Source organism: Bos mutus, chromosome 9, assembly GCF_027580195.1.
Source record: "Bos mutus isolate GX-2022 chromosome 9, NWIPB_WYAK_1.1, whole genome shotgun sequence".
Lineage (NCBI taxonomy): Eukaryota > Metazoa > Chordata > Mammalia > Artiodactyla > Bovidae > Bos > Bos mutus.
Genome location: NC_091625.1, coordinates 28686956 through 28709192, shown reverse-complemented (window position 1 = coordinate 28709192; position 22237 = coordinate 28686956). Strand labels below are relative to the sequence as shown.

Here is a 22237-nt window from a genome sequence, read left to right as displayed (position 1 = left end):
GCCTAATTTCTCAAGTTTAAATTCAAAGAGAAAAAAGTGTCTTTACCTAGTAGCATTGGCACCAGTCCTAAGATGGACTAACTTCCATCATGAACCCACTCTTTATGCCTTTGCTGAGTTGGAAAAATGTCATAAGCCTGTGAAGGCAGGCTTCTGTCTGCCTCCTGTGTGTCCCACACCACTTCTGAGCCAGTCCCTGTGGCTCAGGGCATTTGAACTCTGATTTGTCAGGTCTGGGTCTCAACTTCATTCTTGGAAACAACAAATTACATGCAGTGACTACAGGAGGAAAGGCTCAAAGGGGAAATGGATGTTTAGCAAAATGTTTACTATCCTCTAAACTGGTAACAAGATGGCTAAAACAAAACAGAGGCATAAACAGGCTCTGATTAAATCTGTAGGATGGGCTTGTGAGTAAAGATCATGAACATTATTAGTGTATAGGCTCTATGACATTTATTTTGACTGAACAGTGATATTTTTAAATATCCTAATTCTTGACTATAGTCTTCATAGTTAAGTTGCAAAGTAAGTAAGATTTGTGCAAAGAAATTTTGTGTAATATAATCCTCTTTAATCATCATTAGTGAGTTTTATTTTTAATTCTTCCCATACAAATAATAATTTGAAGATAAATCATATCCTATAAGAAAGAAGAGAATCTTTCTCCCTTAGATTAATTTTTTTGCAGCAGACATTTATGAAAATGTATTGATACATGATTTAGATAATAATAGTAGAGAAAAATAACTCAGCTAGAAATTAAAAAGCTTTGTTGGAAGGCCAACTCAGCTTTTAATTAGTCATGTGACCCTGAAGAAGGCTCTTGAGATTTCAGTTTTTATCAACATGATTACACCAGTATGAATAATATGATTTCAGTTCTCCATCATGAGATCAATACAGTGAAAAAAGTATCTGTATTATTCTATAGAGTCTATGGTTCCATAATTTAGTGCTATATGTCCCCAACAATATTCAGGTTCTTTTCTGTGGATGGTTATAGATATTCTTTATTTAAGTTATTCTTTAATAATCTCAGTATTCTTAAGATATTCTTTATTTAATGAATTTCGGAACTCAGTACATGCATCTCTGAGATGAGTAGTTAACTAAACTCTAATAAATGAATATCTATTTAAAAGCACCCTCCTGAGACATACAGATGGCTACCAAACACATGAAAAGATGCTCAACATCACTCATTATCAGAGAAATGCAAATCGAAACCACAGTGAGGTACCATTTCACGCCAGTCAGAATGGCTGCGATCTAAAAGTCTACAAGCAATAAATGCTGGAGAGGGTGTGGAGAAAAGGGAACCCTCTTACACTGTTGGTGGGAATGCAAACTAGTACAGCCACTATGCAGAACAGTGTGGAGGTTCCTTAAAAAACTGGAAATAGAACTGCCTTATGACCCAGCAATCCCACTGCTGGGCATACACACCGAGGAAACCAGAATTGAAAGAGACACGTGTACCCCAATGTTCATCGCAGCACTGTTTATAATAGCCAGGACATGGAAGAAACTTAGATGTCCATCAGCAAATGAATGGATAAGAAAGCTGTGGTACATATACACAATGGAGTATTACTCAGCCATTAAAAAGAATACATTTGAATCAGTTCTAATGAGGTGGATGAAACTGGAGCCTATTCTACAGAGTGAAGTAAGCCAGAAGGAAAAACACCAATACAGTATACTAATGCATATATATAGAATTTAGAAAGATGGTAACAATAACCCTGTATGCGAGACAGCAAAAGAGACGCAGATGTATAGAACAGTCTTTTGGACTCTGTGGGAGAGGGAGAGGGTGGGATGATTTGGGAGAATGGCAGTGAAACATGTATAATATCATATATGAAACGAATCGCCCGTCTAGGCTTGATGCATGATACAGGGTGCTTGGGGCTGGTGCACTGGGATGACCCAGAGGTATGGAACAGGGAGGGAGGTGGAAGGAGGGTTCAGGATTGGGAACACGTGTACACCCGTGGCAGATTCATGTCGATGTATGGCAAAACCAATACAATATTGTAAAGAAATTAGCTTCCAATTAAAATATATAAATTTATATATTAAAAAAAAGCACCCTCCTGGATTCAGCTACTATGTTTAATGATATATTGCAAAACAGAATGAGATGCCATCTTTTTTAAGAAGCTTACGTTTCTATCTGTTTGGTGGGGTGAAGTAAGAGAAAATAATATACAGACTTTTCCTGTGAAGCAGATTGTAATAGGTGCTATGAAAGAACCAAAAAGTGCTGTGGTGTTTCGAAAAAGAAACAGATAAACTTTGAAATTACTCAGGAAGACTTTACAGACAATGGAGTAATTGGGATGGTCCTTGAAGGCGTGATAGAACTTCAGTGATTGGGCAAAACATTCCTGATTGAGAGACCAGCATGAACAAAGGCACAAATACGGAAAAGAACAAGACAGAGCTATGTGGACTTTGGAGGGTGGAAGAAGATACGGGTGGAGAGGTACACTGGGGATATAGTGAAGAGTCTTTAAAATGCTGGGATGAAAACTTTGAACTTAACTTTTTAGTTAATTGTGGCTGCCCTTGTAGCTCAGTCGATAAAGAATCTGCCTGCAGTGCAGGAGACCCAGGTTCAAGCCCTGGGTTGGGAAGATCCCCTGGAGAAGGAAAGGGCAACCAACTCCAGTATCCTTGCCTGGAAAATCTCATGCACAGAGGAGCCTGGTGGGCTGCAGTCTATGGGGTTGCAAAGAGCCGGGCATGACTGAGCGGCTAACACTTTATTAGAGAGTCATATATATAATCAGTGCTGTTCTCTATGAGTAAAAAATTAGTTTGATGGGTTGTTTGTATCTAGGTAAATATATGAGTTGTATACATTTTTAAAAAGAATGATTGTCAAATACCTAGCACATTTCCTGGCATCCAGTATGTCTCTATTACTTGTGACCATTATGTTTGTTTGAAGGACTGTCTTACATATAGAGGAGTTTAGACTGACCCTGTGAGCTATCCCACAGGTAGATTTAGGGCTATTGGAGACAGAAATATTTTTGCTTCAAAATTAAAAAAAAAAAAAGATGTTATAAAGGTTAAGTTGCTGTAAAAAAGATAGGGGAGATAGAGAAGAAATGGTTAATAGAAGAATCTGTTAAAACAATATGAAAGAATTTTGGTTTATGGCCAGTTTGATATAATGTCAAGTGATTGTCCAACACAGGTAGCATGTTTTTAAGTTGTATTAATAGCAGCTTTAGCAGAGCAAGGAGTGGTGATCTAACTCTATTCTACTGTGGTCAAATTTTTCTGGGGAGATTACTCTTACAAATAAATACACGTGCACACACATTGATCAGGATGTTCTGTTATTGCAGAAGTGATAGAAGGAATAGTCATAAAATGGAGATATTTCTTTAGGAGAAATGAACACCTGGGAAGGTGGGCGTGAACGTATAGTATAACATAATGTGTCAAGAAAGAAAAACAAGCACAAGCTTTGGAGTCAGATCTCAGCTCAGCCCCTAACTAGCCATTTTATTCCAGCAAAGTCGCTAGCCGCTTTGTAGCCTGTTTCCTTTCCCACCCTCCTCTCTTCCCCCTCCACACCTCTCCTCCTTTTCTTCTACTTCATTTCTGTAACATAGAAATGGCACGATTTGCCTGTAGTTTTATTTTTTGATTAATGATTGTCAAATACCCAGCACATTTCCTGGCATCCAGTACATCTCCATTTCTTGTGACCATTATGTTTGTTGAAGGACTGTCTTACATATATAGGAGTTTAGATTGGTTCTGTGAACTATCCCACAGATAGATTCAGGACTATTGGAGAGAGAAATAGTTTTTCTTAAAAAAAAAAAAAAGTTATAAAGGTTAAGTTGCAATAAACAAAGTAATGGTATGTCTAAGTAGGGCAGCACTTTTTGAGTTTAGTGGTCGTGGTAGGCTAGAGCCAAGGCGATAATATATATTTTTACATGAAAGTAATCTTTTCCTCAGCATCTAGGAGGAAATCCCCAAGAGTAAGGCTTCCTACTCTTTTCCACCAAAGAATTCCCCAAAATCTATAGGCATAACTCAAAGTGCTCTGTAGAAAAGTACAGACTTTGACATTTCATATTCATCTTAAATATACATTGTGCACTCTACTTTATGATGTATTTTGTTGTAGTATCTGAATGTGCTTTAAATATATACTGTCAAGTAATACTTTCATAAACAGAATTTATCATATGGTTATGAGTACATTCTGGCATTTCCAAGGGTGCAGTTTCTGCAGTTTTGAGGATACACAGACTTAGAGGTCTTTAGAACCCACAGGCTTGTAACAGACTAAGAATTCCCTCTCAGCTTAACACAGATAAACTAAAAATCCAGATTTCCATTAATTAGAATTTGTGTTGCATGAGTTCATTTAGGCAATCACATTACTGCTAATATCCAAAATTTAGTAGTATCTTGTGTAAACATATGTGTGAACTTTAAAACGTAGGAAAAGCATTGTTATATTTGAAAATGGAGAATTACATCTTTAGCTTCTGGAGTGGTGAGGTAAGAGGTTGAGTGGCTTCATAATGCTGCATTTGGCTGCTGCACTTGTGGGCTCGTTTTTGTGTTTGCTCATGTTCCTTTTTTTTTTATTAGTGCTTTGCAGGAAACAGATGTTGACTAAATGCTGTTTTGTGAAGTATTATTTAGGAGGTTTTAAAATTAGGATAGCTTTTTCTTGCCTTTTTACTTAGCTCTAATTTTATTTCTTTTCTACTCTGTTTTGGAGAAGGAAGTGGCAACCCACTCCAGTATTCTTGCCTGGAGAATCCCCATGGACTGAGGAGCCTGGTGGTCTACAGTCCATGGGGTCGCAGGGAGTCGGATACAACTGAGCGACCGATACTACTCTACTCTCTTTCCTACTTTACTTGCACCGAGATTTCTGCAGAAACTGCTTTAAGAGTTGCTGATCTAAATAGGAAATTATCTCCCTGAGACCAGCTCTAGACCACCTTTTGGTGATTTTGGTTACCTGACCACATATCTCTCTTAAATTTCATGTTATTATGATTTTAATAAAAGGGGCACAGGAAATCTGATTATTTTAGCTATGTTACTGGATGGATTGGATCATTTCAGAAGTATCTGCTTATTTGCCCTTAACGACTCATCGTAATTTAGAGGACCAACTCAGAAGTCAGGAGACTAAGTTTTTGTTTTGTGGCAAAATTTTTTATTACTCATCCCTGGTTAATTAAGAGGTTAAAAATGCCCAATCCACATGTATTTTACAATTTTACCTAGGAGTTTTATCCTCTAATTACTAATAAAGCTGTAGTATAAACAGCTCCTTAATGCTAAAGAATATCCCAGGCACCAAGGAGACCAAGTTGAACAGAACAAGGTCTTTGCTATCGAAGAACACGGGATTGATGTTAAGTAAGTAAATTATTGTGAAACAGTGTGCCTAATGCCACTGCAACAGTGTGACTCAAGGAGAAGATGCTCAGAGACAACTATAAGAAATTCTAAAGCCAGGGACAGTTTCTCAGAGGAGGTGATGGTATTTCAAGATATTGGAAGAAAAACACTAGTTTGCCAGGCAAAGAGGAATGTGTCCTAGGAAGAAGGAGGCTTAAAATGTGTGATGTATTTAGGGAACTATAATTAAATCAATATACTGGAAGTTGCAGATATGGCTGGAAGTTCAAAAGGAAGTATATTCACAAGTGCATTCATGATAAATTGCCTGGACTTGACTGAAGGTTTTGAATAAGTGGAGCAGTATAATTGTATTTTCCCAAAGAAAAAGAAATGCACCAAGGCAAAGTGAGTGTCTGAGGAGGCTTTACAAATAGCTGAGAAAAGAGAAGTAAAAGGCAAGGAAGAAGGAAAGACATACCCAACTGAATGCAGAATTCCAGAGAATAATAAGGAGATATAGAAAGCCTTCTCAAGTGAACAATGCAAAGAAATAGAGGAAAACAAGAGAATGGGAAAGACTAGAGATCTCTTCAAGAAAATTGGAGCTATCAAGGGAACATTTCATGCAAGGATGCACATGATAAAGGACAGAAATGGTACTCACTTAACAGCAGCAGAAGAGATTAAGAAGAGGTGCCAAGAATACACAGAAGAACTATATAAAAATGATCTTAATGACCCAGATAACCACAATAGTGCAGTCTTTCACCTAAAACCAGACATCCTGGAGTGTGAGGTCAAGTGGGCCTTAGGAAGCATCACTACGAACAAAGCTAGTGGAGGTGATAGAATTCCAGCCGAGCTATTTAAAATCCTAAAAGATGATGCTGTGAAAGTGCTGCACTCAATATGCCAGCAAATTTGGAAAACTGAGCAGTGGCCACAGGACTGGAAAAGGTCAGTTTTCATTCCAATCCCAAAGAAGGTCAATGCCAAAGAATGTTCAAACTACCATATGGTCACACTCATTTCACATGCTAGCAAGGTTATGATAAAATCATTCAAGCTAGGGTAGCAGTATATGAAATGAGAGCTTCCAGATGTACAAGCTGGGTTTAGAAAAGGCAGAGGAACTAGAGATCAAATTGCCAACATTTGTTGGATCATATAGAAAGCAAGGGAATTCCAGAAAAACACCTATTTCTGCTTCACTGACTTAATGCTAAACCCTTTGGCTGTGTGGATCACAACAAACTGGACAATTCTTAAAGACATGGGAATACCAGACCACCTTACCTGCCTCCTGAGAAATCTGTGTGCAGGTCAAGAAACAATGGTTAGAACCGGACGTGGAACAACCAATGGTTTCAAATTGGGAAAGGAGAATGTCAAGGTTGTATAATGTCACCCTGCTTATTTAACTTATATGCAGAGTACATCTTGTGAAATGCTGGGCTGGATGAATCACAAGCTGGAATCAAGATTACTAGGAGAAATATCAACAACCTCTGATATACAGATGATACCACTTTAGTGGCAGAAAGTGAAGATGAGCTAAAGAACCTCTTGATGAGAGTGAAACAGGAGAGTGAAAAAACTGGCTTGAAGCTCAATATTCAAAAAACTAGGATCATGGGATCCGGACCCATCGCTTCATGGCAAATAGAAGGAGAAAAAGTGGAAGCAGTGACAGATTTTCTTTTCTGGGGATCCAGAATCACTGCAGACGGTAACTGCAGCCATGAAATTAAAAGACACTTGCTCCTTGAAAGGAAAGCTGTGACAAAGTTGAATGCATGCTAAGTCACTTCAGTAGTGTCTGACTCTTTGTGATGCTATGGACTCGTAGCCTCCCAGGCTCCTCTGTCCATGGGATTCTCCATGCAAGGATACTGGAGTGGTTTGCCATGCCCTTCTCCAGGGGATCTTCCCAACCCAGGGATTGAACCTGTGTCTCTTCCATCTCCTGCATTGGCAGGTGAGTTCTTTACTACTGGCACACTAGACAGGGTGTAAAAAGCAGAGACACCACTTTGCCAACAAAGGTCTGCTAGTCAGAGCTATGGTTTTTCCAGTAGTCATGTACAGATTTCAGAGTTGGATCATAAAGAAGGCTGAACACCAAAGAATTGATGCTTTCAAATTGTGGTGCTGGGGAAGACTCTTAAGAGTCCATTGGACTGCAAGAAGATCAAACTAATCAGTCTTAAAGGAAATCAACCTTGAATATTTATTGGAAAGACTTATGTTGAAGCTGAAGCTCCAATACTTTGGCCACCTGATGTAAAGAGCCAACTCATTGGAAAAGACCCTGATGCTGGGAAAGATTGAAGGCAAAAGGAGAAGGGGACGACAGAGGATGAGATGGTTAGATGGCATCACGGACTCAATGGACATGAATTTGAGCAAACTCCAGGAGATAGTGAAGGACAGGGAAGCCAAACGTGCTGCAGTTCACAGGATCACAAAGAGTCACTCGCACAGGACTTAATGACTGAGCAGTAACAAACACTGACTGTGAGTCCATGTCTCTTGGAGCACACACCTCTTTTTCCACAACAGAGCTCTAAATGACAGTAGAGGAGATAGGAGCGAGGCTAGACTCATGTTTCCATGTGTGGGCAGGATTTTCAGTTGGTTGAGTCATTGCCTTTGTCCTAAGAGGTAGGTCAGATACAGATGGAAAAATGTCTAGTTTAGATTTGTTAAAAGCTTAGAACTAAGAAGACATAAATGTGGGTTAAACTGTAGATACGAATGAAGATCTTTCCTAGAAATTGCTATCCTTGGAGCTATGTGTTAAGCTATTTTAGGAATAAACTTACTGTAAAAGTATATGTTTTCTCCATTTTGGGGGGGGCTGTTAACAGAAAACATGCAAATCGTAAAATCTTTTGAAATTTGTAAAAGGTTTGAAAGTCATATTTTTGAACGTGATTTTAAGAGAAATGGCCTCCTTTATGTGTGTGGTTTTTTTTCTTTTTTTCCACAGGCTTTTTTTGGCCACAGATTTGGGCTCTAATGCATTAGTTTTCTGTCAGCTTCTCTAAAGATTCAAGGATAGAGTTTAAATTAAGGATACATTCAAGGGTACCCTTCAGGGTAGGAGCTAACTCTGCTCTGATTTTTATTTAGTTGGGGAGCACCAAGAGAAATGCGTTTAGATTATATAACTAGTCACTTAGGGCCCCTAGCCTCCTGCTAACCCAGCCCTCTGGAGAGGCGGCGTGCTGCTGGGAGTAGCTGGGTCAGACTCAGCCCTGTTGCCTAGCAGTCCAAGAGGAGCAGTCATAAGGGGTTGTTGCTGAGCAACCAGGGGGCTGCTGCTGTTGTCTCATCCCCCACGGAGTAGTACAGTAGAGGCGGGCCTGTCCCCATGGAAAAAGCAGTACAGTCTGGCAGGGGGCCAAGCCTCCCTCAGAGGCGCAAGGGTTGTTAGCAGTAAGTATTTGACCTTAGAATCAAAGATGATAACTCATGTTGTATGAACATGCAAACAGTTTATGGAATTATTGATGTAAGTTTAATTAAACATGAACTTGGAGCAAGGCAGGTAGCTGTGACAGCCAGAGTTCTCTTTCAGATACATTCATTCCAGTTTCTTTCTCCTTCAGACTTTGTTGCAGTGTCTGTTTTCTGGGTCAATGGCAAGTAATTTTTTTTTTTTAATGCCTCATGTAATATGTAACTTGCCCTATTAACGTTATTTAGCCAAAGCAAATATTTACATTTGAGAAAAACCAGCAAGCTAACTCCTGTGTAGTCAAGTGGGCCTGCATGGCGAAGTATTTGTTTCAGTATCAACGCAAGGACTTGCTACTGTTATTTGAGATACTGCTTTGAATTTTCTCTTTGTATAGAAAAGTCAGAAGATACTTCACCAGGACCACATATGACTTTATTTTTTAGTATTTAACACTGTCTATAAATGACTCTTCAGGAGAGTTGATAGCTGAAACTAATTAATTCTTGTAAGAAGGAGAAGTTCTGATTTTAGGACTTAAAATTGCCTGTATTGAGTAAACCTTTTCCTGAAGATCCAGAAACATATATTAAAGGCCAAAAATTGAGCTCTTTCAGTGTATTGGAATAATACACAGTTACATGGAAGGCTAAAGTGTGACGTAGAGGCATGAGAAATAATTAACACTGACCAGCTAGAGAGAAGTGATGTAAACCTTTCTTATCTCCCTCTCTCTTCCTGTTTTTTCATTCAGTATTTCTGGCCTTGTGCTGTAACTGTTTGCCTGTAACGGTTTTAGGAAGCAGGGCTTTGGGTACAGAGGAGGAGATTTGTTTGTTGGCATTAGAGTCTGTACTCTTTAAGGGACCTATATTCTTTTTGAAAAATGTACTTAAAAACTTAAAAATTCCTCTCAAGAAGTGCACACAGATTTTTGTTTTGCACACATGTCCGTGCACTAATGTGTCTAAGCCATTCAATTAGGGTACAACTGAGGTGGTATATAAATAGTGATAGAAAGTTTAAAATGTTTTCTAAGATGCCTTCTTTTTAAAGCTACTTAACATGTAAAAGTGAACTTTTTACTTTTTATCATGTGTATCATTCACAGAAGCATTCTATTTATCTTTGTTATGTAAGAGTGTTAATGAATCTAAAGCATATTCAGCCCAGTATATGCCAGGTACTGATCCATATAGATCGTGTGCTATGAGTGTTAAGTCACTTCAGTCGTGTCCAACTCTTTGTGACCCCATGGACTGTAGCCTGCCAGGCTCCTCTGTCCGTGGGATTCTCCAGGCAAGAATACTGGAGTGGGTAGTCTTGGTAATCTTCTCCAGGGGATCCTCCTGACCCAGGGATTGAACCCATGTCCCTTAGGTTTCCTGCGTTGTCAGGCGGGTTCTTTGCCACTAGCACCACCTGGAAAGCCCCTATATATAAATTAAGCATGTCATTTAACTTTCCCAACAACTGTATGCGAGAGGTAGTATTATTATGGATGTTTTACACGCGGAGAAGTCTAGGCCTGCCCAGAAAGGTCAAATAACCAGGATAAATATGCACACAAAAGACTCATAATCAGAAAGTCTGTCTTCAGAGTCGTAATGCTTCTCGATCATAATGCTATATTTTGAGCTCTGTATTATTTCATGAGGGCAGCATGAAGCAATATTCACAACAAACTGTTTTTAGGTTATAATGATATAATGAGAGAATGCAAAATAGTGAAAACTATGGAATCTTTTACATAATTAAATTTGTTTAATTTACTGTTTGAGCCTATATAGTCCATAGTCAGAAGCCTTTTAAATCAAACTTTTTTATATCCATTCAAAATCAGTGGATATACAAAATAAATTCAGTAGGCATTTTGCACTGAGGTTGTTTCTCTTCAGGATGAAATATGAGATATATTTTAGTTGATATGTGAAATGTGAAGGAAGAGGAAATGGTTAAAAAATAGAGGAAATGAATAAGTGACGGTTTCTCCAAAAAAGTCATATTTCTTAGAGGTTTGCGATAAGAAGCATCAAGGAACTGCCTTTTAGTCATGAGAAAAATAATACAGGGGGAAAGTTGTATGTAAAAGCTAGGTCAACAGTCCAGGTATATTTTCAGCAATGATGCATAGCAGATCAGTTACAGGCTTTCTAGTCAGACAGAGCTGAATATGAACCCTGTCTCTGTGATTTATTAGCTGTGTGACGTTAGAGAGGTATCACCATCTTCAAAAAAAGTCTGTTTTTCTTTTTTGGAAAAAAAGGTTAATTGTGATGATAAAGTGGAATAAATGCAAAGTGTCTAGCAAGACTCATGACACAGAACAGGTATTTATGAAATGTTGAAATCTTTTTTTCTCCTCTCCTAGCAGCAACACAAACAAAACGAGGGTCATCCTAGAGACCTGAAGGGTCAAGGCGGTTTGATAGTGGGATTGTGGGGCCAAAGTTGCTCAGCATTTTAAAGATTCTTGTTCAACTTTGCCAAATTGTTATGTAAAAACAATATTACAGTATAGGTATTATATTTTTAATTAGAAAACCTGATTTTACTTTGCCTATGGTTGTGATATTGATTTGAACCTTAGGAAACAGGATGTTTAACTGTACTAATTGAATCTGAAACATGAATGTATTTCTGATTCTTAGTCATTTTCATCAGTTTCTCTTAATTCATTCTTTAGCTACTGAGGCTTCAGTCAAAAATTTTTGAATTAAATATTTTAGATAGATTAGAGATAGATTAGATAGATTTTAGATAGATTAGATAGATTTACAGAAATTAGGTAAATTTTTGATTTTGGTCATTTGTGTATATTTCTTATCAGCTGCTGTCGCTGTAACCCTGAGTCCCCTGAAACAGGGTCTTTGTTTTCTCTGTGGCATCTACCACATGGTTTAGTTGCTAAATAATGTCCAGGTCTTGAGACCTCATGGACTATAGCCCGCCAGGCTCCTCTGTCCATGGGATTCTCCAGACAAGAATACTGGCGTGGGTTGCCATTTCCTTCTCCAGCAGATCCTCCCGACCCAGGGATTGAACCCAGGTCTCCTGCATTGCAGGCAGATTCTTTATTGACTGAGCTACGAGGGAAGATTTACCACATGGTAGATAACAGTATTTGATGAATGACAGAATGGATAAAACAGGTTATTTGTGATTTTATGTACATACAATAGCTATTAAAAATTTTGAAAATGTAGCAGTTGCCAAGGATCTGGTTAGTAGGGTAGTTTAAAAACTATTGCAGTTGTAGAAATCAAGCATATACAGTAGAAAAAAATAGAAGATACTAGTCTAAGGGTTAAAAGAGGGAAACTTAAAAATATGTAAAGAAATTTGAAGAGAATACTGTAGTGCTAATTTAGTTGTGATCCCTTTTATAAATGGGCTTACCAGGTGGTGCTAGTGGTTCAGAACCCACCTGCCAATGTAAGAGACATAAGAGATGAGGTTTTGATCCCTGGGTGGGAAGCATCCCCTGGAGAAGGGCATGGCAACCCACTGCAGTTTTCTTGGCTGGAGAGTCCCATGGACAGAGGAGCCTGACAGGCTACAGTCCACAGGGTCGTAAAAAGTCAAACTCGACTGAAGTGACTTAGCAAATGTAAGTGTATTTCAGCTCTTAAAAAAGGTAAAAGGACCATGATATGGCATATCTGAAAATGCTAGAGATAAAATACTAAGTGCTGTAGATGGATGAATAAAACATTGCCATTCAAGATGTTCACAGGCTGCTAAGAGAGACAGACATGCACAGAGCCATCATGAGAAGTCGACCATGATAAGTGCATCAGAGAGTTATGAACAAAGTGATTTAGGGGCAGGGGTGATGACTCATAAGAAACTTGAGCAGTTCCAAAGAGCTTTACCAAAGCAGCAACCTTTGAGTTGGCTTTTAAGGAAGCTTAGAGCCTACTCGTGAGAACACAGGGGTATGACCTGCATTCTGGGCAGAAGGACCAGGAAGTTTTTAATATGGCCTATTTGTACAATTTTTTTTGCTATTTGTTGCTAGCTCTATGTAGCCACAGAGAAGGCAATGGCACCCCACTCCAGTACTCTTGCCTGGAAACTCCCATGGAGGAGGAGCCTGGTAGGCTGCAGTCCATGGGTTCGCTAAGAGTCGGACATGACTGAGCAACTTCACTTTCACTTTTTACTTTCATGCATTGGAGAAGGAAATGGCAACCCACTCCAGTATTCTTGCCTGGAGAATCCCAGGGAAGGCGGAGCCTGGTAGGCTTCAGTCCATGGGGTTGCACAAAGTCGGACACGACTGACTCGATTTAGCAGCAGCATTAGCAGCAGCAGCAGCTATGTGGCCAAGGCATTCAAACCAGCACATTTTATCACAACTTGTACAAAGTCTGGGCTTTCCAGGTAGGTCTAGTGGTAGAGAACCCACCTGCCCGTGCCGGAGACCCCAGAGACATGGGTTTGATCACTGGTTCAGGAAGAATCCCCTGGAGAAGGAAATGGCAACCCACTCGAGTATTCTTGCCTGAAGAATCCCATGGACAGAGGATGGTGGGCTACAGTCCATAGGGTTGCAAAAAGTTGGACATTACTGAAGTGACTTAGCATGCATGCACTTAGAAAGTCTAATCAGTAAATACTGGGTTTTGAATATCTGGGTGAATGAGTGAACAAACTTACCTTCTTAATATGGGACAATAGTTTTCAAATAAAATAATTATATAATAAAGTAGTTATTGAAGGTTGTGTTTCTTTACTTGATTATACATGTGCAGTTTAAAGAAAAATTTAAACTTTGTGAACTCTGATTCACATTCGTCTCATTGGTTTTTAAGAAAACACAGCCATGGACTTTATTCCTATCATTCTGTTCTGTTCTTTCTGCATTTAATATCTACACTTTTGTTGGTTTGTTTAGATGCATGAGTTCAAATATGTTCCTTTTTTTTTTTTAAGTCTAAAGTAAAACCTCCCTAAATGGAGGCCACAGTACTGCTTATACATGAAGTGATATTTAGGTTGATATTTTTATTTCCTCTTTAGAAGCAGAACAAACATCCTATTGTACACATTCTCCATTCTCCAAGTAAAAACCTACAATGCAGTGATGGGGAGTGGGATGGTATTTCTTGTTGCAAAGTGTCCAGTAATATCTGGAGGATTTAGCTGGATTTTAGAGATTGTATTAACATTTGTGGCACAAATGACAGTTGGGTTTATTAAATGGCAGTTTCAGCCAATTAAGATTTCTCATAGTTTTGAGTTCCTTTTCTTTCCCTTTTCAATTGCAGTATGTCTTCGGAAGGCAAATATATTAGAATATGATTCCTTTGGTGTTTTGTTTTTCCTTTGGAAGCCAAAACAAAACGCTTCAGAACATCATAGTCCCGAAAAGAAGCTGTAAGACTTGGGAGTGTGATCACAGCTACCTTTTTAGGATCCCAAACCAAATCGGGTGTTAAACATAAGAAACACATATTTTACTTACGCAGGACTTCAGGGAGGGTAATAAAATAACACTGTGTATTTGTGTTTCATCGTCTGTGATCTTTCTTGATTCCCAGAACAGCCTGGAGAGATAAGCAGGGTAAATATTTTCATCCCCATTCGGTAAACAAGGCTCTGTCATTTACCTGTGGAAAAAGATGAGTCTTCAAAGTCAGCATCTGATGCAGGGGTGAGCTGGAGCTAGAACTGACGAGCATTTCTGCCTCGATGTTACAAGCCTTGAGGATTTTCTTTTACTGACTTACTTGTAAGCTATGAGGAAATGTGGGAAGCAAAGGCAAGAGAAAAGTAATGAAATTATTTGCAAATGAACTTGAAAGATGGCTAGCATGATGCTGTTGGTATTTGGAAAAAAAGACTGTATTTGAGCATCATGGTAAAATATTACTACCATGTAGAATTCCTAGGTTTTACACAAATTACAAATTCAGTTACTGTCCCAGTGTGAGTGGTCTGTGGAATATGGACTGGGAGGAGCATTTCTCAAACTGGGAAGACTAGTGAGAGACGTAATGTCTGTAAGAATCGTTGAGGTGGAGGCAGGTGTGGGTGAGGAGAGTGGAATTAGATGGTGCCTGTGGGAATGGAATTGAAAGGAAGAGTGAGTTTGAGGACAATTATGAACCTGGAGTAGACAATTTGGTGGCTTATGAGGAAAGAAAACAGCAAGCAGTACTGGACGCTCCTACTCTGAATGATCTTAGTAAAGTTAGCACATACAAGCATAGGCATATTGATGTTTCTGGCTCCATGCTTTATAGAAGAAGGAACAGACGATCTCCATAACATGAAACTTGGCTCTGTCATCTGGGACAGCTAAGCACTTGGCATGTGTCTGCTCAAGTATGTAGACCGCCTGAGTGAAAGGGAGCCTGGTTTACTCAGCGATTGGCAGTGGCCACCTCTGTCAGAAATGTCCATGGAAATGAAAATAACTCAGTTGTTTTCTACATTATTAGTTTTTAAACAGGGGCTTTTGATATAGAAAGACCTAAAAGGATAGGAACAAGGAAGCTGTGCAAGTGTATCAGATGCCCATTCATAGCAAAATTTCAAGTTACCCTTTGATGCTGAGGCATTATGTGTGGGCCAGGTTTTATTGGGTGGATCTTCTCTTCCAGAATGCCAATCACTGTGTTATGTAATTGAGGAAAACAATGTCCTTGCTCCTTGGCATTGAAATTCGAAGATGACTGCAGGGAGGTATGGCTTTTAAAGTCACACATCTGAGAAAGGCTGGCACTCAGCTGGTGAAACTCATTTCAGTGGAAAGTTGAAAAGCTGAAGAAAGCAATGTATTTTGCTCTATTGTTGATTTTACTATTTAGTAGGTATGTCTCTGACTGCTCACATTACATGGTCTTGGGGTAAAACACAAAAAAAAGTTGATCCAAATACAACTGGGGGGTTTGAATAGGTGACAAAATAATAATGACAAAAAAAATTTTTAAATAGGGAACAAAATAATAAGAGAGTGCTGAGCTGCTTACTCAAGGGAATTTATCCTGCTCTTATTATAAGTCAGAAACGAATAAAAGAAGTCAGGATGAGGAATGAAAAAACAGCAATGAACGTTATTTTTTAAATTGTGTGTCATTTTGTCAGTAAATTAGATGTTATTGCCCAAGGAACTATTTGTTCTTTTCCAAAACAGACAAGAAACAAAGGATGTTTATCTTAATACATCTTTTTTTCCCCTTTGTTTCCTTCAAGGGTCATGGTATACTGAAAAGGCACTCAATCAAGAGAAATCTGGGGGGAGCTGGAAACCATCAAGTTATTGAGACTACACAGGGGGCAGAAAAGATAGAGGTGGGTATGCTTTTGATCCATCAATCCTGCTATTGAGGGTGTCCCTGAAAATGTCTTTGTTGCTATAGATCCAGAGGAAAGCAAAGGAAAAGTAAAGTGGGAGGTCTATATTTTAGAAAACAAATCAATATGGTTAAATGGAAGCTTGATAGAATCTGTTGTTAATGTCAAATTAATAGCATGCATGTGGAGAACTTGAGCTACACATTTCCATCCAGTGTCTGCCAGGGACCAGCGATTAGTACACAGACTAAGCTTGGTGTGATATTTACATTCTTAGCTGTGTTTATTTAAACTGTACCTAACAGAGGCAGCTAGCCCACCAAAATAAAGTTTTAAATTTGTATCCTTTAGAACAGAAGGAAAATGTATAATATTACCTATAAACTTGTGTGTGTGCTCAGTCATATCCAACTCTTTGCAACCCCATGGACTGTAACCCTCCAGGTTCCTCTTTCCATGGAATTTTCCAGGCAAGAATATTGAAGTGGGTTGCCATTTTCTACTCCAGAAGGCCTTCCAGACCCAGGACCCAGAGATCAAACCCCCATCTCTTGCGTCTCCTGCATTGGCAGGCAGATTCTTTACCACGGCGCCACCTGTGAAGCCTATAAATTTACCACTCTTCAAATACTGATCTCCCTAGAGACCATAGCAATAGCTTTATAATCAGTACATAGAAGGAAATAGTTTCGATGACATTAACTGGTACACATAAATCTCAAATACTTTTTGAGAAACCGTTTTCTGTGTGCTGCTGATGGCCTCTCTCATCTCAGTGCTGTGTTTTCCCACTGGGAGTTAGAAATTTGCTCCCCTGCTTCAGTGAAGATGGCAGACCAGAGACCATGGAGTAAGTCTCAGACTGCAGGAAGCCTCCTCCCACTCTTGGATTCCATGAGAACAGAGCTCCAAGGGAACAGGAAAATGGAAGATGTTACATTTGCTTTGGGCTCATTGCCTGGGTTTCTAAAAAGCAATGCAACTTTCCTATTAACCTGCTGTGATTTCATTTAAACAATGGCAGTGGATTCATTTTCTTGTGTCATCTGAGCATTTTTAGTACTTTTATGTCAACTTTTCAAGTCTGTGTCAGTGGAAATTGAAATCTACTGTTAATAAAAGGTAGAACTAATATGACAAAAATTTTTATCAGAAAGCATTTATATTTCTACATAAACGACTGGAATCTCTATACTAAGATAAAACAGCAAATACATTTATATACATTCATTTTGTATTTAAGGAAAATTGAAACTAACGTAAAATAATTGAGTCTTCATTGTGGGTCAAGTGGGTAGAGGCTTATAAACATAATCTCATGTAATCCTTGGAGAAGGCAATGGCACCCCACTCCAGTACTCTTGCCTGGAAAATCCCACGGACAGAGGAGCCTGGTGGGGTGCAGTCCACAGGATTGCTAAGAGTCGGACACGACTAAGCAACTTCACTTTGACTTTTCACTTTCATGCAGTGGAGAAGGAAATGGCAACTCACTTTTCACTTTCATGCAATGTAGAAGGAAATGGCAACCACTCCAGTGTTCTTGCCTGGAGAATCCCAGGGACGGCAGATTCTGGTGGGCTGCTGTCTATGGGGTCGCACAGAGTTGGACACGACTGAAGCGACTTAGCAGCAGCAGCATGTAATCCTCACAATGACTGTGGGGAAAGTAAGGAAGGCATAGTCATTCCTTGTGAAAAAGTGCACTTTGCCAAGCGTACACATTTGGCTAGTGGGTGGTGAAGTTAGGATTTGAGCCTGATTTTTGTCTGATGCTTATGCCTGTGTCCTTGACCACCTTGGATAGGGAGATTTGGCATGAGCTAAAAAGTATTTTGTGTCCATCAGGTATTTATAGTTGATGGTTGAAAATATACATTTTTAAGGAACACTTTATCCCTTATTCTATGAACTCTAAAAAAAGAGATGAAACATTTTTCTGATTCATTTAGTGAGGAGCATTTAACAAAAAAATTTTTGAAAAATAATAAAAGTGTTACAAAAAAGAATATAACAAAAATTCACTGAAATACTAAATATAGTAATGTAGAAATCAATAAAATAGAATAATACAACAAAATGATGTTTCTTCTAGAAATGTACAAGTGATTAAATATTGAGAAATTTATTGTAATTTCATAGTCATAGACTAAAGGATAAAACTACGATTTTTTCACTTCCTGATTCCAAATGACACTTGATAAAATGTAACTATATTTCTTTTAAGAACACACATTTATAAAATTTAGTAACATAGGAATAGAGAGCTGTTTTTAAATTGTGAAAAGCAGGAAAAAACAAAAACATTAGATGCTTACAACATGTCCTGTTTCATCACTTATATTTAATTAGCGTCATTCTATAGATTTTAATAAATACAATAATTTTTTTAAATAGCTAACATTTTAAAAATTCTTATTGTATATGCTAGAAGCTGTTCTAAATGATTTACAAGTATTAACTCATTTAATTTTCATAACAGTTCTAGGGAATATTGACTACTGTAATTCTCATTTTACAAATTAGGAAGCTGAGACCCAGAGATGCTAAGTAACTTGGCCAAGATCACACAGCTAATAAGTTGTGTAGCTAAATAAGCACTCAAGTGGCTTAACTCATGAGTCTTTAATTTTAAATCATATGATATACTGCCTCTCAAAGGTCATGGTTATTAGCAGAGAGATGACATCTTTTTTTCTTAAAAGAGTGTATATATACTTTTTTTTTACTAAAAATCCCAAGAAAATTAATTGAAAAGCTGTTAGAATAAGAAACTTCAGGTAAGTGGACATACAGAGGATAAATATGTACAAATCAATTGACTTTTCTATAATAGCTACAAATATAAAATATGAAAAATGCCATTATAATAATAATAATGAAATATCATATATCTATGAGTAAGCTATAATAGAAATGTATAAGATTTAAATGAAGAAAATAGCATTTGATTGAGAAATGCAAAATAAGATTAGCAGTAATGAAGATTGATATTATATTCCTGGATGAGAATAATAAATATTGTAATGAGGCTAGTTTCCCCAAAATAATTTATAAAATTAATGCTATTCCATATAGGACCATAAAAAGAGTTTTAGGGCCAAGTTGGCAAAATGATTATTAAAATTCATCTGGAAGAATGAATAGACTAGGAAAAGCAAATTTTTGAAACAGAATAATAATGAAAAAGAACTTCTAATTCCAAGTATTAAAACATAAAAAATTACTGTTACTAAGACAGTATTTCAGTATGTTACTTTTTACTAAAATAAAGACTTAGGAGAAGCTAAATCATCTTGAAAATTCTCCAGATTTAAGCATACAAGGGTAACATACAATGAAGACTGCATTTCATGTTGGTAGAGAAAGTATTGATTATTACAAGAACAGAATCCTAATAGTGAATTGTTAGCAAAAATTGTAACCATGAATCTTTTGTTTGTATGAAATGCAAATAAATATTAGTTTAACTGAAAAAGAAGCATAATGAGATGTAACTGAAAAATCGACAAACATAATCTGGTCTAATATGACATCAAAGGCAAAAACCGTAATTGGAGATTGATAGACTTGACTGTGGGACATATTAAAACTTTTTACATACAAACAGAAAGGGGACTCAAACAGCATGCCTAGCACTGGATCTGAAAATTCTTTTCAGGATAGAATGAATAAATCAGCAAGTGCTGACCAATATCCCAGGTGCACTACTGTTTTGAGGCTTCATAAAGCAAAGCCCATCCTGGAATAGTGCTCATTTGTTATTGTGCTGTAGGCACGGAGCAAATTCCAAAGACGAAATTCTAGAAATCAAATCATGACATGGAAGTTAGGATTGTTCCACCTAAAAAGGTCAGCTAAATTAGAATTGTAGCATACAAGAGAATAAGGAATTTCAGCTAGACAGTTTTATAATTCATACATATGCCAGGGCATTTCATTTCAATAGAAGTGATTTACAACATCATTGAGTAATGTCTGGAGTTTTACAATGTATTAAAACACTTTATCTCTAATAAAAGTGAAACAATTCTAGTTTTCTGTCTTGAATTGTGTGGGATAATTGCATAGAGTGACACAAGGATAAAATGGAGAGAAGTATTTCCTGTTTTATTGTAGAGAATGGTGCAAGAAAAGTTGTTTCTTTATCTCCCTCTAAAGTAGCTTTGTTCCTTCTATGCTGGGGCTTTAGGACAAGTGGGAAAACAAAATGTATTATGATCAATGAACAAGGAAAAAAAGAAAAAGAAAGCTTTGATTTATTTTAAATATCCCAGGTGATATCAGCCTGGACTGACAATCAATTCACACAAACGTAAACAAAGCAGTCATTTTCTGTGCTGGGCCCTATTAGAAAAATTTCTAGACTCCAGTCTCCAAACAGACTACTCCTGTGGCTCAGTGGTAAAGATTCTATCTGCAATGCAGGAGACACAGGAGATGTGGGAAGATCCTGGGTTGGGAGGATCCTCTGGAGTAGGAAATGGTAACCCACTTAAGTATTCTTGGGCTTCCCTGGTGGTTCAGATGGTAAAGTCTTCCTGAAATGCAGGAGAACAAGGTTTGATCCCTAGGTGGTGAAGATCCCCGGGAGAAGGAAATGGCAACCCACTCCAGTATTCTTGCCTAGAGAATTCCATGGGCAGAGGAGCTACAATTCATGGGGTTGCAAAGAGTCGGACATGACTGAGCAACTAACACTTCAAGTATCCTTGTCTGGAAAATTCCATGGACAGAGGAGCCTGACGGGCTACAGTCCATGCAGCTGGAAAGAGTCAGACATGACCGAGTATGCACACAGACAAGTCCCAAATATCTTGTGAGAAGAGTAAACGGCAGGTACATCAGCTTCCTCATCTTTCTGTTCACATTCAGTCCCTCTGGGTGTCCCTGGTCACTGCTGTTTGCTCCTGAGGTCATTCCTCCTGTTCCATGCCTTTCTGCTGGTGGTCCCTCACCTGAAAGACCCTCCCCACCCCATCTCTTCCCATACGTGGTGTTCTTTTCCATTTCTAGGTTCAAATTGTCCACTGTTCTGCATTCCCTTACCCTTCTCTTCTATCCTAACACAGCTGTTATTCCTGGATCAAGTTTGTTTCTTCAGCTCGCTTTGTCCACCAACTCTAAAGAGGTTCTTCCCTCTCTGACACAAGGGGTGGGATTGTTAATAGGTGACTTTTTCTCAGGAAGCTTAGAGGTATTGGGGTTGGCTAACAGCCATCATCAACATCCTCCCTATAAGGACTTTAAGGTACTCAGGAAGTTATATCCTTTGCAGACCCATCCTGGGGCTTATGAGACATACCTGGAAATGCCTGAATCTAAAAATAAGCTCTAATAACCCTGCCAAACAAAATACTGGTTTAAGCATATATCTTTATTTGTTCATAGATGTACACCTAGTTTATCTTTGTTTTTTCTTTTGTACATACCACATGGCTTGTGGGATCTTAGTTCCCTGACCAGGGATCAAATCTGTGCCGCCCTGCAGAGTCCTAACCACTAGACCACCAGGGAAATCCCTATACTTGGTTTATCTATTATTGACCATCCTCAGAAAAAAAGTTTGGAGTAGCCGAAAGAAATGTATAAAGTGTTTTCTTGTTATAAATAATAAAAGCAAAAGAGAAGCTTAGCCATTTTGTGTTAAATAAGAGGAACACTATCAAACAAGCACACCCTAAAGATAAAGAGATAAATCTTAAGAATTTTCATGCTAGCCAGACTGTCGATTTTGAAGACTTAAAAAAAACAGAGAGCAATGACTTTTGATGGGAAAACTGGGCAACAAAACAAATAAGACCACCAACAAAGAAATCAAACAGATACCCTTGTAAAGGAAAGAAAGGGGAATATATACAAAGAAAGGTAGTGGTCTTTGACACTTTAGCGCTAATTGTTAGTGATCAAAATAATGGCCATTTACTGCTCGCTGCTAAGTCACTTCAGTCGTGTCCAACTCTGTGTGACCCCATAGACGGCAGCCAACCAGGCTCCTCCGTCCCTGGGATTCTCCAGGCAAGAACACTGGAGTGGTTTGCCATTTCCTTCTCCAGTGCA

General features: G+C 38.3%; 1 protein-coding gene across 4 annotated transcripts in view; it reads left to right on the top strand.

Moving 5' to 3' along the window:
* Positions 1-22237, top strand: part of PKIB (cAMP-dependent protein kinase inhibitor beta) — a 122761-nt gene that overhangs the window by 11517 nt on the left and 89007 nt on the right. For 3 of the 4 annotated variants that reach the window (XM_070377108.1, XM_070377107.1, XM_070377106.1), the window contains exon 2: positions 16076-16174. The exons of the other annotated variant lie outside the window; for it this stretch is intronic. The gene's annotated coding sequence lies outside the window, so the exon portion shown is untranslated. The remainder of the gene's footprint in view (positions 1-16075; positions 16175-22237) is intronic. 4 annotated transcript variants of the gene reach the window in all.